The sequence below is a fragment of the Heterodontus francisci genome, chromosome 7 (assembly GCF_036365525.1).
Source record: "Heterodontus francisci isolate sHetFra1 chromosome 7, sHetFra1.hap1, whole genome shotgun sequence".
NCBI lineage: Eukaryota > Metazoa > Chordata > Chondrichthyes > Heterodontiformes > Heterodontidae > Heterodontus > Heterodontus francisci.
Window position 1 is genome coordinate 1,061,965 of NC_090377.1, and position 22,337 is coordinate 1,084,301.

Consider the following 22,337-nt stretch of genomic DNA (forward strand, 5'->3'; position numbering starts at 1 on the left):
CCAGTTGCAGTTCCTCACAGACCGCATGGATCGGTTGGAGCAGCAACTGGATGCACTTAGGAGCATGCAGGTGGCAGAGAGCGTCATAGACAGGAGTTTTAGAGAAGTGGTTACACCCAAGGTGCAGGCAGATAGATGGGTGACCGCTAGAAGGGGCAGGCAGTCAGTGCAGGAATCCCCTGTGGCTATCCCCCTCTCTAACAAGTATACCGTTTTGGATACTGTTAGGGGGGGATGGCCTATCAGGGGAAAACAGCAGCAGCCAGAGCAGTGGCACCACGGCTGGCACTGTTGTTCAGCAGGGAGAGACAAAGCGCAGAAGAGCAATAGTTATAGGGGACTCTAGAATCAGGGGCACAGATAGGCGCTTCTGTGGACGTGAAAGAGACTCCAGGATGGTATGTTGCCTCCCTGGTGCCAGGGTCAAGGATATCTCTGAACGGACAGGGGGCATTCTGAAGGGGGAGGGTGAACAGCCAGAGGTTGTGGTACACATCGGTACCAAGGACATAGGCAGGAAGAGTGATGAGGTCCTACAGGGGGAGTTTAGGGAGTTAGGTAGAAAGTTAAAAGACAGGACCTCTAGGGTTGTAATCTCGGGATTACTCCCTGTGCCACGTGCCAGTGAGGCTAGTAATAGGAAGATAGTGCAGCTAAACACGTGGCTGAACAGCTGGTGCAGAAGGGAGCGTTTCAGATATCTGGACCATTGGGATCTCTTCAGGGACAGATGGGACCTGTACAAGAAGGACAGGTTGCATCTAAACTGGAGGGGCACAAATATCCTGGCTACGAGGTTTGCTAGCGTCACTCGGGAGGGTTTAAACTAGTGTGGCAGGGGGGTGGGAACCAGAGCAGTAGGACAGCTAGTGAAATAAATGAAGGGGAACTAGTAAATAAGGCCAGTAAGACTGAGAGGAAGAGCAGGCAGGGAGATGTTGCGGAGCACAGCGGGACTGGTGGTCTGAAGTGCATTTGTTTCAATGCGAGAAGTATAACAGGTAAGGCAGATGAACTTAGAGCTTGGATTAGTACTTGGAACTATGATGTTGTTGCTATTAAAGAGACTTGGTTGAGGGTAGGACAGGATTGGTAGCTAAATGTTCCAGGATTTAGAAGCTTCAGGCGGGATAGAGGGGGATGTAAAAGGGGTGGGGGTGTTGCAGTACTTGTTAAGGAGAATATCACAGCTGTACTGCAGGAGGACACCTCGGAGGGGTCGTGCAGCGAGGCAATATGGGTGGAGCTCAGGAATTGGAAGTGTGCAGTCACGATGTTGGGCGTTTACTACAGGCCTCCCAACAGCCAGCGGGAGGTAGAGGAGCAGATATGTAGACAGATTTTGGAAAGATGTAAAGGTAACAGGGTTGTAGTGGTGGGTGATTTTAACTTCCCCTATATTGACTGGGACTCACTTAGTGCTAGGGGCTTCGATGGGGCAGAATTTGTAAGGAGCATCCAGGAGGGCTTCTTGAAACAATATGTAGATAGTCCAACTAGGGATGAGGCTGCACTGGACCTGGTATTGGGGAATGAGCCCGGCCAGGTGGTCGAAGTTTCAGTAGGGGAGCATTTCGGGGGCAGTGACCATATTTCTGTAAGTTTGAAGGTACTTGTGGATAAGGATAAGAGTAGTCCTCGGGTGAAGGTGCCAAATTGGGGGAAGGCTAATTATAACAATATTAGGCAGGAACTGAAGAATTTAGATTGGGGGCGGCTGTTTGAGGGTAAATCAACATCTGACATGTGGGAGTCTTTCAAATGACAGTTGATTAGAATCCAGGACTAGCATGTTCCTGTGAGGAAGAAGGATAAGTTTGGCAAGTTTAGGGAACCTTGGATAACGCGGGATATTGTGAGCCTAGTCAAAAAGAAAAAGGAAGCATTCGTAAGGGCTGGAAGGCTATGAACAGATGAATCCCTTGAGGAATATAAAGACAGTAGGAAGGAACTTAAGCAAGGAGTTAGGAGGGCTAAAAGGGGTTATGAAAAGTCATTGGCAAAAAGGATTAAGGAAAATCCCAAGGCTTTTTATACGTATATAAAGAGCAAGAGGGTAACCAGGGAAAGGGTTGGCCCACTCAAGGACAGAGAAGGGAATCTATGTGTGGAGCCAGAGGAAATGGGCGAGGTGCTAAATGAGTACTTTGCATCAGTATTCACCAAGGAGTTGGTGGGGGGAACGGGTGTTGGGGGATGTTGGGGGGAGGGGGTGGTGGGGGGAGATGGGGGGAGGGGGTGGTGGGGTGTAGTGGGGTGGTGGGAGCGGGGGTGAGGGGGAGGGGGTGGTGGGGGAGCGGGGGGGAGTGGGGAGGGGTTGATGGGGGAGGGTGTGGTGGGGGGAGCGTGGGGGAGGGGGTGATGGGGGGGGAGTGGCTGGTGGGGGAGGAGATTCAAAGTTAAATTAAACTTTTACCAATACAAACTGATATCCCTCATCGAGCAGCATTACCAATACAAACATATCTCCAAATCGAAGAGCATTACCAATACAAACTGATATCCCCTCATCGAGCAGCATTACCAATACAAACTGATATCCCCTCATCGAGCAGCATTACCAATACAAACTGATATCCCTCAAAGAGCAGCATTACCAATACAAACTGATATCCCCTCATCGAGCAGCATTACCAATACAAACTGATATCCCTCAAAGAGCAGCATTACCAATACAAACTGATATCTCCTCCTCGAGCAGCATTACCAATACAAGCTGATATCCCTCAATGGGCAGCATTGCCAATACAAACTGATATCCCTCATCGAGCAGCATTACCAATACAAACTGATATCCCTCATTGAGCAGCATTACCAATACAAACTGATATTCCTCAACGAGCAGCATTACCAATACAAAGTAATATCCCCTCATCGAGCAGCATTACAAAAACAAACTGATATTCCTCATCGAGCCGCATTACCAATGCAAACTGCTATCCCTCATTGAGCAGCGTTACCAATACAGACTGATATCCCACATCGAGCAGCTTTACCAAAACAAACTGAGATCCGCTCATCGAGCAGCATTCCCAATACAAACTGATATCCCTCATCGAGCAGCATTACCAATACAATCGGATATCCCTCATTGAGCAGTGTTACCAATACAAACTGATATCCCATCATTGAGCAGCATTACCAATACAAACTGATATCCCATCATTGAGCAGCATTACCAAAACAAACTGATATCCCATCATTGAGCAGCATTACCAATACAAACTGATATCCATCATTGAGCAGCATTACCAATACAAACTGATATCCCCTCATTGAGCAGCATTACCAATACAAACTGATATCCCCTCATTGAGCAGCATTACCAATAAAAACTGATATCCCTCATCGAGCAGCATTACCAAAACAAACTTATATCCCCTCATCGATACGCATTACCAATACAAACTGATATCCTTCATCGAGCAGCATTGCCAATACAAACTGATATCCCTCATCGAGCAGCATTACCGATTCAAACTGATATCCCCTCAGTGAGCAGCATTAACTATACAAACTGATATCCCTCATCGAACAGCATTACCAATACAAACTGATATCCCTCATCGAACAGCATTATCAATACAAACTGATCTCCCTCTTCGAGCAGCATTACCAATACAAACTGATATCCATCATTGAGCAGCATTACCAATACAAACTGATATCCCATCATCGAGCAGCGTTACCAATACAAACTGATATCCTTCATCGAGCAGCATTGCCAATACAAACTGATATCCTTCATCGAGCAGCATTGCCAATACAAACTGATATCCCTCATCGAGCAGCATTACCGATTCAAACTGATATCCCCTCAGTGAGCAGCATTAACTATACAAACTGATATCCCCTCAGTGAGCAGCATTAACTATACAAACTGATATCCCTCATCGAACAGCATTATCAATACAAACTGATCTCTCTCTTCGAGCAGCATTACCAATACAAACTGATATCCATCATTGAGCAGCAGTACCAATTCAAACTGATATCTTCTAATCGAGCATCATAACCAATACAAACTGATATCCCCTCATCGAGCAGCAATGCCAATACAAACTGATATCCCTCATTGAGCTGCATTAACAATGCACACTGATATCCCCACATCGACCAGCATTACCAGTACAAACTGATATCCCTCATCGAGCAGCATTACCAATACAAACTGATATCCCTCATCGACCAGCATTCCCAATACAAACTGATATCGCCTCATCGAGCAGCATTACCAATACAAACTGATATCCCCTCATGGAGCAGCATTACCAATAAAAACTGATATCCCTCATTGAGCTGCATTAACAATGCACACTGATATCCCCTCATCGACCAGCATTCCCAATACAAACTGATATCGCCTCATCGAGCAGCATTACCAACACAAACTGACATCCCCCATCGAGCAGCATTACCAATAAAAACTGATATCCCCAAAAGAGCAGCATTACCAATACAAACTGATATCCCCAAAACAGCAGCATTACCAATACAAACTGAGATCTCTCATCGAGCAGAATTACAAATACAAACTGATAACTCCTCATCGAGCTGCATTACCAATACAAACTGAGAATCCCTCATCGAGCAGCATTACCAATACAAACTGATATCTCTCATTGAGCAGCTTTACCAATACACACTGATATCCCCACATCGACCAGCATTACCAGTACAAACTGATATCCCTCATCGACCAGCATTCCCAATACAAACTGATATCGCCTCATCGAGCAGCATTACCAATACAAACTGACATCCTCTCATGGAGCAGCATTACCAATAAAAACTGATATCCCTCATTGAGCTGCATTAACAATGCACACTGATATCCCTCATCGACCAGCATTCCCAATACAAACTGATATCCCCAAAAGAGCAGCATTACCAATACAAACTGATATCCCCAAAACAGCAGCATTACCAATACAAACTGAGATCTCTCATCGAGCAGAATTACAAATACAAACTGATAACTCCTCATCGAGCTGCATTACCAATACAAACTGAGAATCCCTCATCGAGCAGCATTACCAATACAAACTGATATCTCTCATTGAGCAGCTTTACCAATACAAACTGATATCCCTCATCGAGCAGCATTACCAATACAAAGTGATATCCCTCATGGAGCAGCATTACCAACACAAACTGATATCCCCTAAACAGCAGCATTACCCATACAAACTAATATCCCTCATCAAGCAGAATTACAAATACAAACTGATATCCCTCATCGAGCAGCATTACGAATACAAACTGATATTTCTCAACGAGCAGCGTTACCAATACAAACTGATATCCCTAATTGAGCAGCATTACGAAGACAAACTGATATTTCTCAATCAGCAGCATTACCAATACAAACTGATATCCCTCATTGAGCAGCATTACGAATACAAACTGATATCTCCTCAACGAGCAGTATTACCAATACAAACTGATATCCCTCATTGAGCAGCATTACCAATACAAACTGATATCCCCTCATCGACAACCATTACCAATACAAACTGATATCCCTTGATCAGCAGCATTACCAACACAAACTGATATCCCCTCATCGAGCAGCATTACCAACACAAACTGATATCCCCTTATCGAGCAGCATTACCAATACAAACAGATATCCCCTCATCGAGCAGCATTGCCAATACAAACTGATATCCCCTCATCGAGCACCATTACCAATACAAACTGATATCCTTCATCGAGCAGCATTGCCAATACAAACTGATATCCCTCATCGAGCAGCATTACCGATTCAAACTGATATCCCCTCAGTGAGCAGCATTAACTATACAAACTGATATCCCCTCAGTGAGCAGCATTAACTATACAAACTGATATCCCTCATCGAACAGCATTATCAATACAAACTGATCTCTCTCTTCGAGCAGCATTACCAATACAAACTGATATCCCCTCATCGAGCAGCAATGCCAATACAAACTGATATCCCTCAATGAGCAGCATCACCAATACAAACTGATATCCCTTAATCAGCAGCATTACCAATACAAACTGATATCTCCTCAACGAGCAGTATTACCAATACAAAGTGATATCCCCGAATCTGCAGCATTACCAATACAAACTGATATCCCTTAATCAGCAGCATTACCAATCCAAACTGATATCCCCTCATTGAGCAGCATTACCAATACAAACTGATATACCTCATCGAGCTGCATTACCAATACAAACTGATATCCCCTCATCGAGCAGCATTAGCAATACAAACTGATATCCCCTCATCGAGCAGCATTAGCAATCCAAACTGATATCCCCTCATCGAGCAGCATTAGCAATCCAAACTGATATCCCCTCATCGAGCAGCATTAGCAATACAAACTGATATCCCCTCATCGAGCAGCATTAGCAATACAAACTGATATCCCCTCATCGAGCAGCATTAGCAATACAAACTGGTATCCCCTCATCGAGCAGCATTAGCAATACAAACTGATATCCCCTCATCGAGCAGCATTACCAATACAAACTGATATACCCTCATCGAGCAGCATTACCAACACAAGCTGATATACCCTAATCAGCAGCATTACCAGTACAAACTGATAACCCTCAGTCAGCAGCATTGCCAATACAAAATGATATCCCTCATCGAGCAGCAGTACCAATATAAACTGATATCCCCTCATCGAGCAGCATTACCAATACAAACTGATATCCCTCATTGAGCAGCATTACGAATACAAACTGATATCTGTCAATGAGCAGCATTGCCAATTCAAACTGATATCCCTTATCGAGCAACTTTACCAATTCAAACTGATATCCCTTATCGAGCAACTTTACCAATATTAACTGATATCACCTCAACGAGCAGCATTGCCAATACAAACTGATATCCCTCATTGAGCAGCATTACCAATACAAACTGATATCTCTCATCGAGCAGCATTACCAATACAAACTGATATCCCTCATTGAGCAGCATTACCAATACAAACTGATATCCCTCAATCGGCAGCATTACCAATACAAACTGATATCCCTCATTGAGCAGCATTACCAATACAAACTGATATCACCTCAACGAGCAGCATTGCCAATACAAACTGATATCCCTCATTGAGCAGCATTACCAATACAAACTGATATCACTTCAACGAGCAGCATTGCCAATACAAACTGATATACCCTGGAGCAGCATTGCCAATACAAACTGATATCCCTCATTGAGCAGCATTACCAATACAAACTGATATACCCTGGAGCAGCATTAACAATACAAACTGATATATCCTGGAGCCGCATTGCCAATACAAACTGGTATCCCCTCATTGAGCAGCATTACCAATACAAACTGATATCCCTCATTGAGCAGCATTACCAATACAAACTGATATCCCTCATTGAGCAGCATTACCAATACAAACTGATATCTCTCATCGAGCAGCATTACCAATACAAACTGATATCCCTCATTGAGCAGCATTACCAATACAAACTGATATCCCTCAATCGGCAGCATTACCAATACAAACTGATATCCCTCATTGAGCAGCATTACCAATACAAACTGATATCCCTCATTGAGCAGCATTACCAATACAAACTGATATCCCTCATTGAGCAGCATTACCAATACAAACTGATATCCCTCATTGAGCAGCATTACCAATACAAACTGATATCCCTCATTGAGCAGCATTACCAATACAAACTGATATCCCTCATTGAGCAGCATTACCAATACAAACTGATATCCCTCATTGAGCAGCATTACCAATACAAACTGATATCTCCGAATCAGCAGCTTTACCAATACAAACTGATATCCCTCAATCGGCAGCATTACCAATACAAACTGATATCCCTCATCGAGCAGCTTTACCAATACAAACAGATATCCCTCATCGAGCAGCATTACCAATACAAACTGATATCCCCGAATCAGCAGCTTTACCAATACAAACTGATATCCCTCAATCAACAGCATTACCAATACAAACTGATATCCCTCAATCAACAGCATTACCAATACAAACTGATATCCCTCATTGAGCAGCATTACCAGTACAAACTGATATCTCTCATCGAGCAGCATTACCAATGCAAACTGATAACCCTCATTGAGCAGCCTTACCAATACAAACTGATATCCCTCAATCAACAGCATTACCAATACAAACTGATATCCCTCATTGAGCAGCATTACCAATACAAACTGATATCTCTCATCGAGCAGCATTACCAATACAAACTGATAACCCTCATTGAGCAGCCTTACCAATACAAACTGATATCCCCGAATCAGCAGCTTTACCAATACAAACTGATATCCCTCAATCAACAGCATTACCAATACAAACAGATATCCCTCATCGAGCAGCATTACCAATACAAACTGATATCTCTCATCGAGCAGCATTACCAATACAAACTGATAACCCTCATTGAGCAGCATTACCAATACAAACTGATATCCCTCATTGAGCAGCATTACCAACACAAACTGATATCTCTCATCGAGCAGCATTACCAATACAAACTGATATCTCTCATCGAGCAGCATTACCAATACAAACTGATAACCCTCATTGAGCAGCCTTACCAATACAAACTGATATCCCCTCATCGAGCAGCATTACCAATACAAAATGATATACCCTGGAGCAGCATTACGAATCCAAACTGATATCCCCTCATCGAGCAGCATTAGCAATACAAACTGATATCCCCTCATCGAGCAGCATTAGCAATACAAACTGATATCCCCTCATCGAGCAGCATTACCAAAACAAACTGGTATCCCCTCATCGAGCAGCATTAGCAATACAAACTGATATCCCCTCATCGAGCAGCATTACCAATACAAACTGATATCCCTCAATCAACAGCATGACCAATACAAACTGATATCCCTCATTGAGCAACATTACCAATACAAACTGATATCCCTCAATCTGCAGCATTACCAATACAAACTGATATCCCTCATTGAGCAACATTACCAATACAAACTGATATCCCTCAATCAACAGCATTACCAAAACAAACTGATATCCCTCAATCAACAGCATGACCAATACAAACTGATATCCCTCATTGAGCAACATTACCAATACAAACTGATATCCCTCAATCTGCAGCATTACCAATACAAACTGATATCTCCTCAACGAGCAGTATTACCAATACAAAGTGATATCCCCGAATCTGCAGCATTACCAATACAAACTGATATCCCTTAATCAGCAGCATTACCAATCCAAACTGATATCCCCTCATCGAGCAGCATTAGCAATACAAACTGATATCCCTCATTGAGCAGCATTACCAATACAAACTGATATCCCCTCATCGAGCAGCATTACCAATACAAAATGATATACCCTGGAGCAGCATTACGAATCCAAACTGATATCCCCTCATCGAGCAGCATTAGCAATACAAACTGATATCCCCTCATCGAGCAGCATTAGCAATACAAACTGATATCCCCTCATCGAGCAGCATTACCAAAACAAACTGGTATCCCCTCATCGAGCAGCATTAGCAATACAAACTGATATCCCCTCATCGAGCAGCATTACCAACACAAGCTGATATACCCTAATCAGCAGCATTACCAGTACAAACTGATAACCCTCAGTCAGCAGCATTGCCAATACAAAATGATATCCCTCATCGAGCAGCAGTACCAATATAAACTGATATCCCCTCATCGAGCAGCATTACCAATACAAACTGATATCCCTCATCGAGCAGCAGTACCAATATAAACTGATATCCCCTCATCGAGCAGCATTACCAATACAAACTGATATCCCTCATTGAGCAGCATTACGAATACAAACTGATATCTGTCAATGAGCAGCATTGCCAATTCAAACTGATATCCCTTATCGAGCAACTTTACCAATTCAAACTGATATCCCTTATCGAGCAACTTTACCAATATTAACTGATATCACCTCAACGAGCAGCATTGCCAATACAAACTGATATCCCTCATTGAGCAGCATTACCAATACAAACTGATATCTCTCATCGAGCAGCATTACCAATACAAACTGATATCCCTCATTGAGCAGCATTACCAATACAAACTGATATCCCTCAATCGGCAGCATTACCAATACAAACTGATATCCCTCATTGAGCAGCATTACCAATACAAACTGATATCACCTCAACGAGCAGCATTGCCAATACAAACTGATATCCCTCATTGAGCAGCATTACCAATACAAACTGATATCACTTCAACGAGCAGCATTGCCAATACAAACTGATATACCCTGGAGCAGCATTAACAATACAAACTGATATATCCTGGAGCCGCATTGCCAATACAAACTGGTATCCCCTCATCGAGCATCATTCCCAATACAAACTGATATCCCTCATTGAGCAGCATTACCAATACAAACTGATATCCCTCATTGAGCAGCATTACCAATACAAACTGATATCTCTCATCGAGCAGCATTACCAATACAAACTGATATCCCTCATTGAGCAGCATTACCAATACAAACTGATATCCCTCAATCGGCAGCATTACCAATACAAACTGATATCCCTCATTGAGCAGCATTACCAATACAAACTGATATCCCTCATTGAGCAGCATTACCAATACAAACTGATATCCCTCATTGAGCAGCATTACCAATACAAACTGATATCCCTCATTGAGCAGCATTACCAACACAAACTGATATCCCTCATTGAGCAGCATTACCAATACAAACTGATATCCCTCAATCGGCAGCATTACCAACACAAACTGATATCCCTCAATCGGCAGCATTACCAACACAAACTGATATCCCTCATCGAGCAGCATTACCAGTACAAACTGATATCCCTCATTGAGCAGCTTTACCAATACAAACTGATATCCCTCATCGAGCAGCATTACCAATACAAACTGATATCCCTCATTGAGCAGCATTACCAATACAAACTGATATCCCTCATGGAGCAGCATTACCAATACAAACTGATATCCCCTCATTGAGCAGCATTACCAATACAAACTGATATCCCTCATTGAGCAGCATTACCAATACAAACTGATATCCCTCATGGAGCAGCATTACCAATACAAACTGATATCCCTCATTGAGCAGCATTACCAATACAAACTGATATCCCTCATGGAGCAGCATTACCAATACAAACTGATAACTCCTCTTGGAGCAGCATCACGAATACAAACTGATATCCCTCATCGAGCAGCCTTACCAATACAAACTGATATCCCCTCCTCGAGCAGCATTACCAATACAAACCAATATCCCTCATGCTGCTCGATGAGGGATATCAGTTTGTATTGGTAATGCTGCTCGTTGAGGGATATCAGTTTGTATTGGCATTGCTGCTCGATGAGAGATATCAGTTTGTATTGCTAATGCTGCTCGATGAGGGGATATCAGTTTGTATTGGTAATGCTGGTCGATAAGGGGATATCAGTTTGTATTGGTAATGCTGCTCGATGAGGGGATATCAGTTTGTATTGGTAATGCTGGTCGATAAGGGGATATCAGTTTGTATTGGTAATGCTGCTCGATGAGGGATATCAGTTTGTATAGGTAATGCTGCTCGATGAGGGATATCAGTTTGTATTGGTAATGCTGCTCGATGGGGGATGTCAGTTTGTGTTGGTAATGCTGCTCCATGAGGGGATATCAGTTTGTATTGGTAATGCTGGTCGATAAGGGGATATCAGTTTGTATTGGTAATGCTGCTCGATGAGGGGATATCAGTTTGTATTGGTAATGCTGGTCGATAAGGGGATATCAGTTTGTATTGGTAATGCTGCTCGATGAGGGATATCAGTTTGTATAGGTAATGCTGCTCGATGAGGGATATCAGTTTGTATTGGTAATGCTGCTCGATGAGGGATATCAGTTCGTATTGGTAATGCTGCTCGATGGGGGATATCAGTTTGTATTGGTAATGCTGCTCGATGAGGGATATCAGTTCGTATTGGTAATGCTGCTCGATGGGGGATGTCAGTTTGTATTGGTAATGCTGCTCGATGAGGGATATCAGTTCGTATTGGTAATGCTGCTCGATGGGGGATGTCAGTTTGTATTGGTAATGCTGCTCGATGAGGGATATCAGTTTGTATTGGTAATGCTGCTCGATGAGGGGATATCAGTTCGTATTGGTAATGCTGCTCGATGGGGGATGTCAGTTTGTGTTGGTAATGCTGCTCCATGAGGGGATATCAGTTTGTATTGGTAATGCTGCTCGATGAGGGATATCAGTTTGTATTGTGGTTGACAGGGCCCTCAACCGTGTCCGACCCATTCCCCGCACCTCTACCCTCACCCCTTCCCCTCCCTCCCAGAACCGTGACAGGGTTCCCCTTGTCCTCACTTTTCATCCCACCAGCCTCCATATCCAAAGGATCATCCTCCGCCATTTTCGCCACCTCCAGCGTGATGCCACTACCAGTCGCATCTTCCCCTCCCTTCCCCTGTCAGCATTCCGAAGGGATCGTTCCCTCCGCGACACCCTGGTCCACTCCTCCATTACCCCCACCACCTCGTCCCCGTCCCAGGGCACCTTCCCTTGCAATCGCAGGAGGTGTAATACCTGTCCCTTTACCTCCTCTCTCCTCACTATCCCAGGCCCCAAACACTCCTTTCAGGTGAAGCAGCGATTTACTTGTACTTCTTTCAATGTAGTATACTGTATTCGCTGCTCACAGTGTGGTCTCCTCTACATTGGGGAGACCAAGCGCAGACTGGGTGACCGCTTTGCGGAACATCTCCGCTCAGTCCGCAAGCAGGACCCTGAGCTTCCGGTTGCTTGCCATTTCAACACTCCCCCCTGCTCTCATGCTCACATCTCTGTCCTGGGATTGCTGCAGTGTTCCAGTGAACATCAACGCAAGCTCGAGGAACAGCATCTCATCTACCGATTAGGCACACTACAGCCTGCCGGTCTGAACATTGAGTTCAATAATTTCAGAGCATGACAGCCCCCTACTTTACTTTCATTTTTAGTCATTTTTTGTTATTTTTTCTTTCTTTTTTTTTTGGCATTCCTTTTTACATTTTTTACAATCTTTTTTTGTATTTATTTCAGTTCATCTTAGTTTGTTCAGTTTGCTCACCCACTGTTTTTTTCAGGTTGTTTTTCTTCAGGTTTGCACTTGCTGATGTTCAATATTCAGTATATTCACACCTAATCTGTACTAATGCTTTGTCTTTCAACACACCATTAACATATTGTTTGCCTTTGCTCCGTGACCTTTTGGTCAGCTATGTGGCCTGGTCCAATCTGCACCTTCTCCTTTGTTCTCTCTTGCCCAACCCCCACCTCACTTGTTTATAATCTGTGACTTTTCTAATATTTGTCAGTTCCGAAGAAGGGTCACTGACCCGAAACGTTAACTCTGCTTCTCTTTCCACAGATGCTGCCAGACCTGCTGAGTGAATCCAGCATTTCTTGTTTTTGTATTGGTAATGCTGCTCGATGAGGGATATCAGTTTGTACTGGTAATGCTGGTCGATGTGGGGATATCAGTGTGCATTGTTAATGCAGCTCAATGAGGGATATCAGTTTGTATTGGTAATGCTGCTCAATGATGGATATCAGTTTGTATTGGTAATGCTGCTCGAAGAGGGAGATCAGTTTGTATAGTTAATGCTGCTCACTGAGGGGATATCAGTTTGAATTGGCAATGCTGCTCGATGAAGGATATCAGTTTGTATTGGTAATGCGTATCGATGAGAGATATCAGTTTGTGTTGGTAATGCTGCTCGTTGAGGAATATCAGTTTGTTTTTGTAATGCTGCTCGATGAGGGGATATTACTTTGTATTGGCAATGCTGCTCGATGAGGGGATATCAGTTTGTATTGGTAATGCTGGTTGATAAGGGGATATCAGTTTGTATTGGTAATGCTGCTCGTTGAGGGATATCAGTTTGTATTGGCATTGCTGCTCGTTGAGGCGATATCAGTTTGTATTGGTAATGCTGCTCGATGAGGGGATATCAGTTTGAATTGGTAATGCTGCTCGATGAGGGATATCAGTTTGTATTGGTAATGCTGCTGTTTTGGGGATATCAGTTTGTATTGGTAATGCTGCTCAATGAGGGATATCAGTTTGTATTGGTAATGCTGCTCGATGAGGGATATCAGTTTGTATTGGTAATGCTGCTCGATGAGGGATATCAGTTTGTATTGGGAATGCTGCTCGATGAGGGATATCAGTTTGTATTGGTAATGCTGCTCGATGAGGGATATCAGTTTGTATTGGTAATGCTGCTCGATGAGGGATATCAGTTTGTATTGGTAATGCTGCTCAATGAGGGATATCAGTTTGAATTGGTAATGCTGCTCGATGAGGGATATCAGTTTGTATTGGGAATGCTGCTCAATGAGGGATATCAGTTTGTATTGGTAATGCTGCTCGATGAGGGATATCAGTTTGTATTGGTAATGCTGCTCGATGAGGGATATCAGTTTGTATTGGGAATGCTGCTCGATGAGGGATATCAGTTTGTATTGGTAATGCTGCTCAATGAGGGATATCAGTTTGTATTGGTAATGCTGCTCAATGAGGGATATCAGTTTTTATTGGTAATGCTGCTCGATGAGGGATATCAGTTTGTATTGGTAACGCTGCTCAATGAGGGATATCAGTTTGTATTGGTAATGCTGCTCAATGAGGGATATCAGTTTGTACTGGTAATGCTGGTCGATATGGGGATATCAGTTTGTATTGGTAATGCTGCTCGATGTGGGGATATCAGTTTGTATTGGTAATGCTGCTCGATGAGGGGATATCAGTTTGTATTGGTAATGCTGCTCAATGAGGGATATCAGTTTTTATTGGTAATGCTGCTCGATGAGGGATATCAGTTTGTATTGGTAATGCTGCTCGATGGGGGATGTCAGTTTGTACTGGTAATGCTGGTCGATATGGGGATATCAGTTTGTATTGGTAATGCTGCTCGATATGGGGATATCAGTTTGTATTGGTAATGCTGCTCGATGGGGGATGTCAGTTTGTGTTGGTAATGCTGCTCCATGAGGGGATATCAGTTTGTATTGGTAATGCTGCTCCATGAGGGGATATCAGTTTGTATTGGTAATGCTGCTCGATGGGGGATGTCAGTTTGTGTTGGTAATGCTGCTCCATGAGGGGATATCAGTTTGTATTGGTAATGCTGCTCCATGAGGGGATATCAGTTTGTATTGGTAATGCTGCTCGATGAGGGATATCAGTTTGTATTGGTAATGCTGCTCGATGAGGGATATCAGTTTTTATTGGTAATGCTGCTCGATGAGGGATATCAGTTTGTACTGGTAATGCTGGTCGATGTGGGGATATCAGTGTGCATTGTTAATACAGCTCAATGAGGGATATCAGTTTGTATTGGCATTGCTGCTCGATGAGGGGATATCAGTTTGTATTGGTTATGATGCTCGATTAGAAGATATCATTTTGAATTGTTAATGCTGCTCAATGATGGATATCAGTTTGTCGTGGTAATGCTGCTCCATGAAGGGATATCAGTTTGTATTGGTAATGCTGCTCGAAGAGGGAGATCAGTTTGTATTGATAATGCTGTTCGATGAGGGATATCAGTTTGTATAGTTAATGCTGCTCCATGAAGGGATATCAGTTTGTATTGGTAATGCGTATCGATGAGGGGATATAAGTTTGTTTTGGTAATGCTGCTCGATGTGGGATATCAGTTTGTATTCTTAATGCTGCTCAATGAGGGGATATCAGTCTGTATTGGTAACACTGCTCAATGAGGGATATCCGATTGTATTGGTAATGCTGCTCGATGAGGGATATCAGTTTGTATTGGTAAAGCTGCTCGATGTGGGATATCAGTTTGTCTTGGTAATGCTGCTCGATGAGGAGATATCAGTTTGTATTGGTAATGCTGCTCGATGAGGAATATCAGTTTGTTTTTGTAATGCTGCTCGATGAGGGGATATTACTTTGTATTGGTAATGCTGCTCGATGAGGGATATCAGTTCGTATTGGCAATGCTGCTCAATGGGGGATGTCAGTTTGTATTTGTAATTCTGCTTGATGAGGGATATTAGTTTGTATTGGTAATGCTGCTGTTTAGGGGATATCAGTTTGTGTTGGTAATGCTGCTCGATGAGGGATATCTGTTTGTATTGGTAATGCTGCTCGATGAGGCGATATCAGTTTGTATTGGTAATGCTGCTCGATGAGAGATATCAGTTTGTATTGGTAATGCTGCTGTTTTGGGGATATCAGTTTGTATTGGTAATGCTGCCCATTGAGGGGATATCAGTTTGTATTGGTAATGCTGCTGTTTTGGGGATATCAGTTTGTATTGGTAATGATGCTCGATGAGGGATATCAGTTTGTATTGGTAATGCTGCTCGATGAGGGATATCAGTTTGTATTGGTAATGCTGCTCGATGAGGCGATATCAGTTTGTATTGGTAATGCTGCTCGATGAGGGGATATCAGTTTGTATTGGTAAAGCTGCTCAATGAGAGATATCAGTTTGTGTTGGTAATGCTGCTCGATGAGGGGATATCAGTTTGTATTGGTAATGCTGCTCGATGAGAGATATCAGTTTGTATTGGTAATGCTGCTGTTTTGGGGATATCAGTTTGTATTGGTAATGCTGCTGTTTTGGGGATATCAGTTTGTATTGGTAATGCTGCTCAATGAGGGATAGCAGTTTGTATTGGTAATGCTGCTCGATGAGGGATATCAGTTTGTATTGGTAATGCTGCTGTTTTGGTATTATCAGTTTGTATTGGTAATGCTGCCCATTGAGGGGATATCAGTTTGTATTGGTCATGCTGCTGTTTTGGGGATATCAGTTTGTATTGGTAATGCTGCTCAATGAGGGATATCAGTTTGTACTGGTAATGCTGGTCGATATGGGGATATCAGTTTGTATTGGTAATGCTGCTCGATGAGGGGATATCAGTTTGTACTGGTAATGCTGGTCGATATGGGGATATCAGTTTGTATTGGTAATGCTGCTCGATATGGGGATATCAGTTTGTATTGGTAATGCTGCTCGATGGGGGATGTCAGTTTGTATTGGTAATGCTGCTCGATGAGGGGATATCAGTTTGTACTGGCAATGCTGGTCGATATGGGGATATCAGTTTGTATTGGTAATGCTGCTCGATATGGGGATATCAGTTTGTATTGGTAATGCTGCTCGATATGGGGATATCAGTTTGTATTGGTAATGCTGCTCGATGGGGGATGTCAGTTTGTATTGGTTATGCTGCTCGATGAGGGATATCAGTTTGTACTGGTAATGCTGGTCGATATGGGGATATCAGTTTGTATTGGTAATGCTGCTCGATATGGGGATATCAGTTTGTATTGGTAATGCTGCTCGATGGGGGATGTCAGTTTGTGTTGGTAATGCTGCTCCATGAGGGGATATCAGTTTGTATTGGTAATGCTGCTCCATGAGGGGATATCAGTTTGTATTGGTAATGCTGCTCGATGAGGGATATCAGTTTGTATTGGTAATGCTGCTCGATGAGGGATATCAGTTTTTATTGGTAATGCTGCTCGATGAGGGATATCAGTTTGTACTGGTAATGCTGGTCGATGTGGGGATATCAGTGTGCATTGTTAATACAGCTCAATGAGGGATATCAGTTTGTATTGGCATTGCTGCTCGATGAGGGGATATCAGTTTGTATTGGTTATGATGCTCGATTAGAAGATATCATTTTGAATTGTTAATGCTGCTCAATGATGGATATCAGTTTGTCGTGGTAATGCTGCTCCATGAAGGGATATCAGTTTGTATTGGTAATGCTGCTCAATGATGGATATCAGTTTGTATTGGTAATGCTGCTCGAAGAGGGAGATCAGTTTGTATTGATAATGCTGTTCGATGAGGGATATCAGTTTGTATAGTTAATGCTGCTCACTGAGGGGATATCAGTTTGAATTGGTAATGCTGCTCGATGAGGGATATCAGTTTGTATTGGTAATGCGTATCGATGAGGGGATATAAGTTTGTTTTGGTAATGCTGCTCGATGTGGGATATCAGTTTGTATTCTTAATGCTGCTCAATGAGGGGATATCAGTCTGTATTGGTAACACTGCTCAATGAGGGATATCCGATTGTATTGGTAATGCTGCTCGATGAGGGATATCAGTTTGTATTGGTAAAGCTGCTCGATGTGGGATATCAGTTTGTCTTGGTAATGCTGCTCGATGAGGAGATATCAGTTTGTATTGGTAATGCTGCTCGATGAGGAATATCAGTTTGTTTTTGTAATGCTGCTCGATGAGGGGTTATTACTTTGTATTGGTAATGCTGCTCGATGAGGGATATCAGTTCGTATTGGCAATGCTGCTCGATGGGGGATGTCAGTTTGTATTTGTAATTCTGCTTGATGAGGGATATCAGTTTGTGTTGGTAATGCTGCTCGATGAGGGATATCAGTTTGTATTGGTAATGCTGCTCGATGAGGCGATATCAGTTTGTATTGGTAATGCTGCTCGATGAGGGGATATCAGTTTGTATTGGTAAAGCTGCTCAATGAGAGATATCAGTTTGTGTTGGTAATGCTGCTCGATGAGGGGATATCAGTTTGTATTGGTAATGCTGCTCGATGAGAGATATCAGTTTGTATTGGTAATGCTGCTGTTTTGGGGATATCAGTTTGTATTGGTAATGCTGCCCATTGAGGGGATATCAGTTTGTATTGGTAATGCTGCTGTTTTGGGGATATCAGTTTGTATTGGTAATGATGCTCGATGAGGGATATCAGTTTGTATTGGTAATGCTGCTCGATGAGGGATATCAGTTTGTATTGGTAATGCTGCTCGATGAGGCGATATCAGTTTGTATTGGTAATGCTGCTCGATGAGGGGATATCAGTTTGTATTGGTAAAGCTGCTCAATGAGAGATATCAGTTTGTGTTGGTAATGCTGCCCATTGAGGGGATATCTGTTTGTATTGGTAATGCTGCTGTTTTGGGGATATCAGTTTGTATTGGTAATGCTGCTCAATGAGGGATAGCAGTTTGTATTGGTAATGCTGCTCGATGAGGGGATCTCAGTTTGTATTGGTAATGCTGCTCAATGAGGGATATCAGTTTTTATTGGTAATGCTGCTCGATGAGGGATATCAGTTTGTACTGGTAATGCTGGTCGATGTGGGGATATCAAAAAACAAAGAACAAAGATAATTACAGCACAGGAACAGGCCCTTCGGCCCTCCAAGCCTGCGCCGATCCAGATCCTCTCTCTAAACATGTCGCCTATTTTCTAAGGTTCTGTATCTCTTTTCTTCCTGCCCATTCATGTATCTGTCTAGATACATCTTAAAAGACTCCATCGTGCCCGCATCTACCACCTCCGCTGGCAATGCGTTCCAGGTGCCCACCACCCTCTGCGTAAAGAACCTTCCACGCATATCCCCCCTAAACTTTTCCCCTTTCACTTTGAACTCGTGTCCTCTAGTAATTGAAACCCCCACTCTGGGGAAAAAGCCTCTTGCTATCCACCCTGTCTATACCTCTCATGATTTTGTACATCTCAATCAGGTCCCCCCTCAACCTCCGTCTTTCTAATGAAAATAATCCTAATCTGCTCAACCTCTCTTCATAGCTAGCGCCCTCCATACCAGGCAACATCCTGGTGAACCTCCTCTGCACCCTCTCCAAAGCATCCACATCCTTTTGATAATGTGGCGACCAGAACTGTACGCAGTATTCCAAATGTGGCCGAACCAAAGTTCTATACAACTGTAACATGACCTGCCAACTCTTGTACTCAATGCCCCGTCCGATGAAGGAAAGCATGCCGTATGCCTTCTTGACCACTCTATTTACCTGCGTTGCCACCTTCAGGGAACAGTGGACCTGAACACCCAAATCTCTCTGGACATCAATTTTCCCCAGGACTTTTCCATTTACTGTATAGTTCACTCTTGAATTGGATCTTCCAAAATGCATCACCTCGCATTTGCCCTGATTGAACTCCATCTGCCATTTCTCTGCCCAACTCTCCAATCTATCTATATTCTGCTGTATTCTCTGACAGTCCCCTTCACTATCTGCTACTCCACCAATCTTAGTGTCGTCTGCAAACTTGCTAATCAGTCCACCTATACTTTCCTCCAAATCATTAATGTATATCACAAACAACAGTGGTCCCAGCACGGATCCCTGTGGAACACCACTGGTCACACGTCTCCATTTTGAGAAACTCCCTTCTACTGCTACTCTCTGTCTCCTGTTGCCCAGCCAGTTCTTTATCCATCTAGCTAGTACACCTTGGACCCCAAGCGCCTTCACTTTCTCCAGCAGCCTGCCATGGGGAACCTTATCAAACGCCTTACTGAAGTCCATGTATATGACATCGACAGCCCTTCCCTCATCAATCAACTTTGTCACTTCCTCAAAGAATTCTATTAAGTTGGTAAGACATGACCTTCCCTGCACAAAACCATGTTGCCTATCACTGATGAGCCCATTTTCTTCCAAATGGGAATAGATCCTATCCCTCAGTATCTTCTCCAGCAGCTTCCCTACCACTGACGTCAGGCTCACCGGTCTATAATTACCTGGATTATCCCTGCTACCATTCTTAAACAAGGGGACAACATTAGCAATTCTCCAGTCCTCCGGGACCTCACCCGTGTTTAAGGATGCTGCAAAGATATTAGTTAAGGCCCCAGCTATTTCCTCTCTCGCTTCCCTCAGTAACCTGGGATAGATCCCATCCGGACCTGGGGACTTGTCCACCTTAATGCCCTTTAGAATACCCAACACTTCCTCCCTCCTTATGCCGACTTGACCTAGAGTAATCAAACATCTGTTCCTAACCTCAACATCCGTCATGTCCCTCTCCTCGGTGAATACCGATGCAAAGTACTCGTTTAGAATCTCACCCATTTTCTCTGAGTCCAAGCATAACATTCCTCCTTTGTCCTTTAGTGGGCCAATCCTTTCTCTAGTTACCCTCTTTCTCCTTATATATGAATAAAAGGCTTTGGGATTTTCCTTAACCCTGTTTGCTAAAGATATTTCATGACCCCTTTTAGCCCTCTTAATTCCTCGTTTCAGATTGGTCCTACATTCCCGATATTCTTTCAAAGCTTCGTCTTTCATCAGCCGCCTAGACCTTATGTATGCTTCCTTTTTCCTCTTAGCTAGTCTCACAATTTCACCTGTCATCCATGGTTCCCTAATCTTGCCATTTCTATCCCTCATTTTCACAGGAACATGTCTCTCCTGCACGCTAATCAACCTCTCTTTAAAAGCCTCCCACATATCACATGTGGATTTACCTTCAAACAGCTGCTCCCAATCTACATTTCCCAGCTCCTGCCGAATTTTGGTATAGTTGGCCTTCCCCCAATTTAGCACTCTCCCTTTTGGACCACTCTCGTCTTTGTCCATGAGTATTTTAAAGCTTACGGAATTGTGATCACTATTCCCAAAGTAGTCCCCTACTGAAACTTCAACAACCTGGCCGGGCTCATTCCCCAACACCAGGTCCAGTATGGCCCCTTCCCGAGTTGGACTATTTACATACTGCTCGAGAAAACCCTCCTGGATGCTCCTTACAAATTCTGCTCCATCTGGACCTCTAACACTAAGCGAATCCCAGTCAATGTTGGGAAAATTAAAATCTCCTATCACCACCACCCTGTTGCTCCTACATCTTTCCATAATCTGTTTACATATTTGTACCTCTATCTCACGCTCGCTGTTGGGAGGCCTGTAGTACAGCCCCAACATTGGTACCGCACCCTTCCTATTTCTGAGTTCTGTCCATATTGCCTCACTGCTCGAGTCCTCCATAGTGCCCTCCTTCAGCACAGCTGTGATATCCTCTTTGACCAGTAATGCAACTCCTCCACCCCTTTTACCTCCCTCTCTATCCCGCCTGAAGCATCGATATCCTGGGATATTTAGTTGCCAATCATGCCCTTCCCTCAACCAAGTCTCAGTAATAGCAATAACATCATACTCCCAGGTACTAATCCAAGCCCTAAGTTCATCTGCCTTACCTACTACACTTCTTGCATTAAAACAAATGCACCTCAGACCACCAGTCCCTTTATATTCATCATCTGCTCCCTGCCTGCTCTTCCCCTTAGTCACAGTGACTTCATTATCTAGTTCCTTACAGGCTTTTGTTACTACCTCCTTACTGTCAACTGACCGATATCAGTTTGTATTGGTAATGCTGCTCGATGAGGGATATCAGTTTGTATTGGTAATGCTGCTCGATGAGGGGATATCAGTTTGTATTGGTAATGCTGCTCGATGAGGGGATATCAGTTTGTATTGGTAATACTGCTCGATGAGGGATATCAGTTTGTACTGGTAATG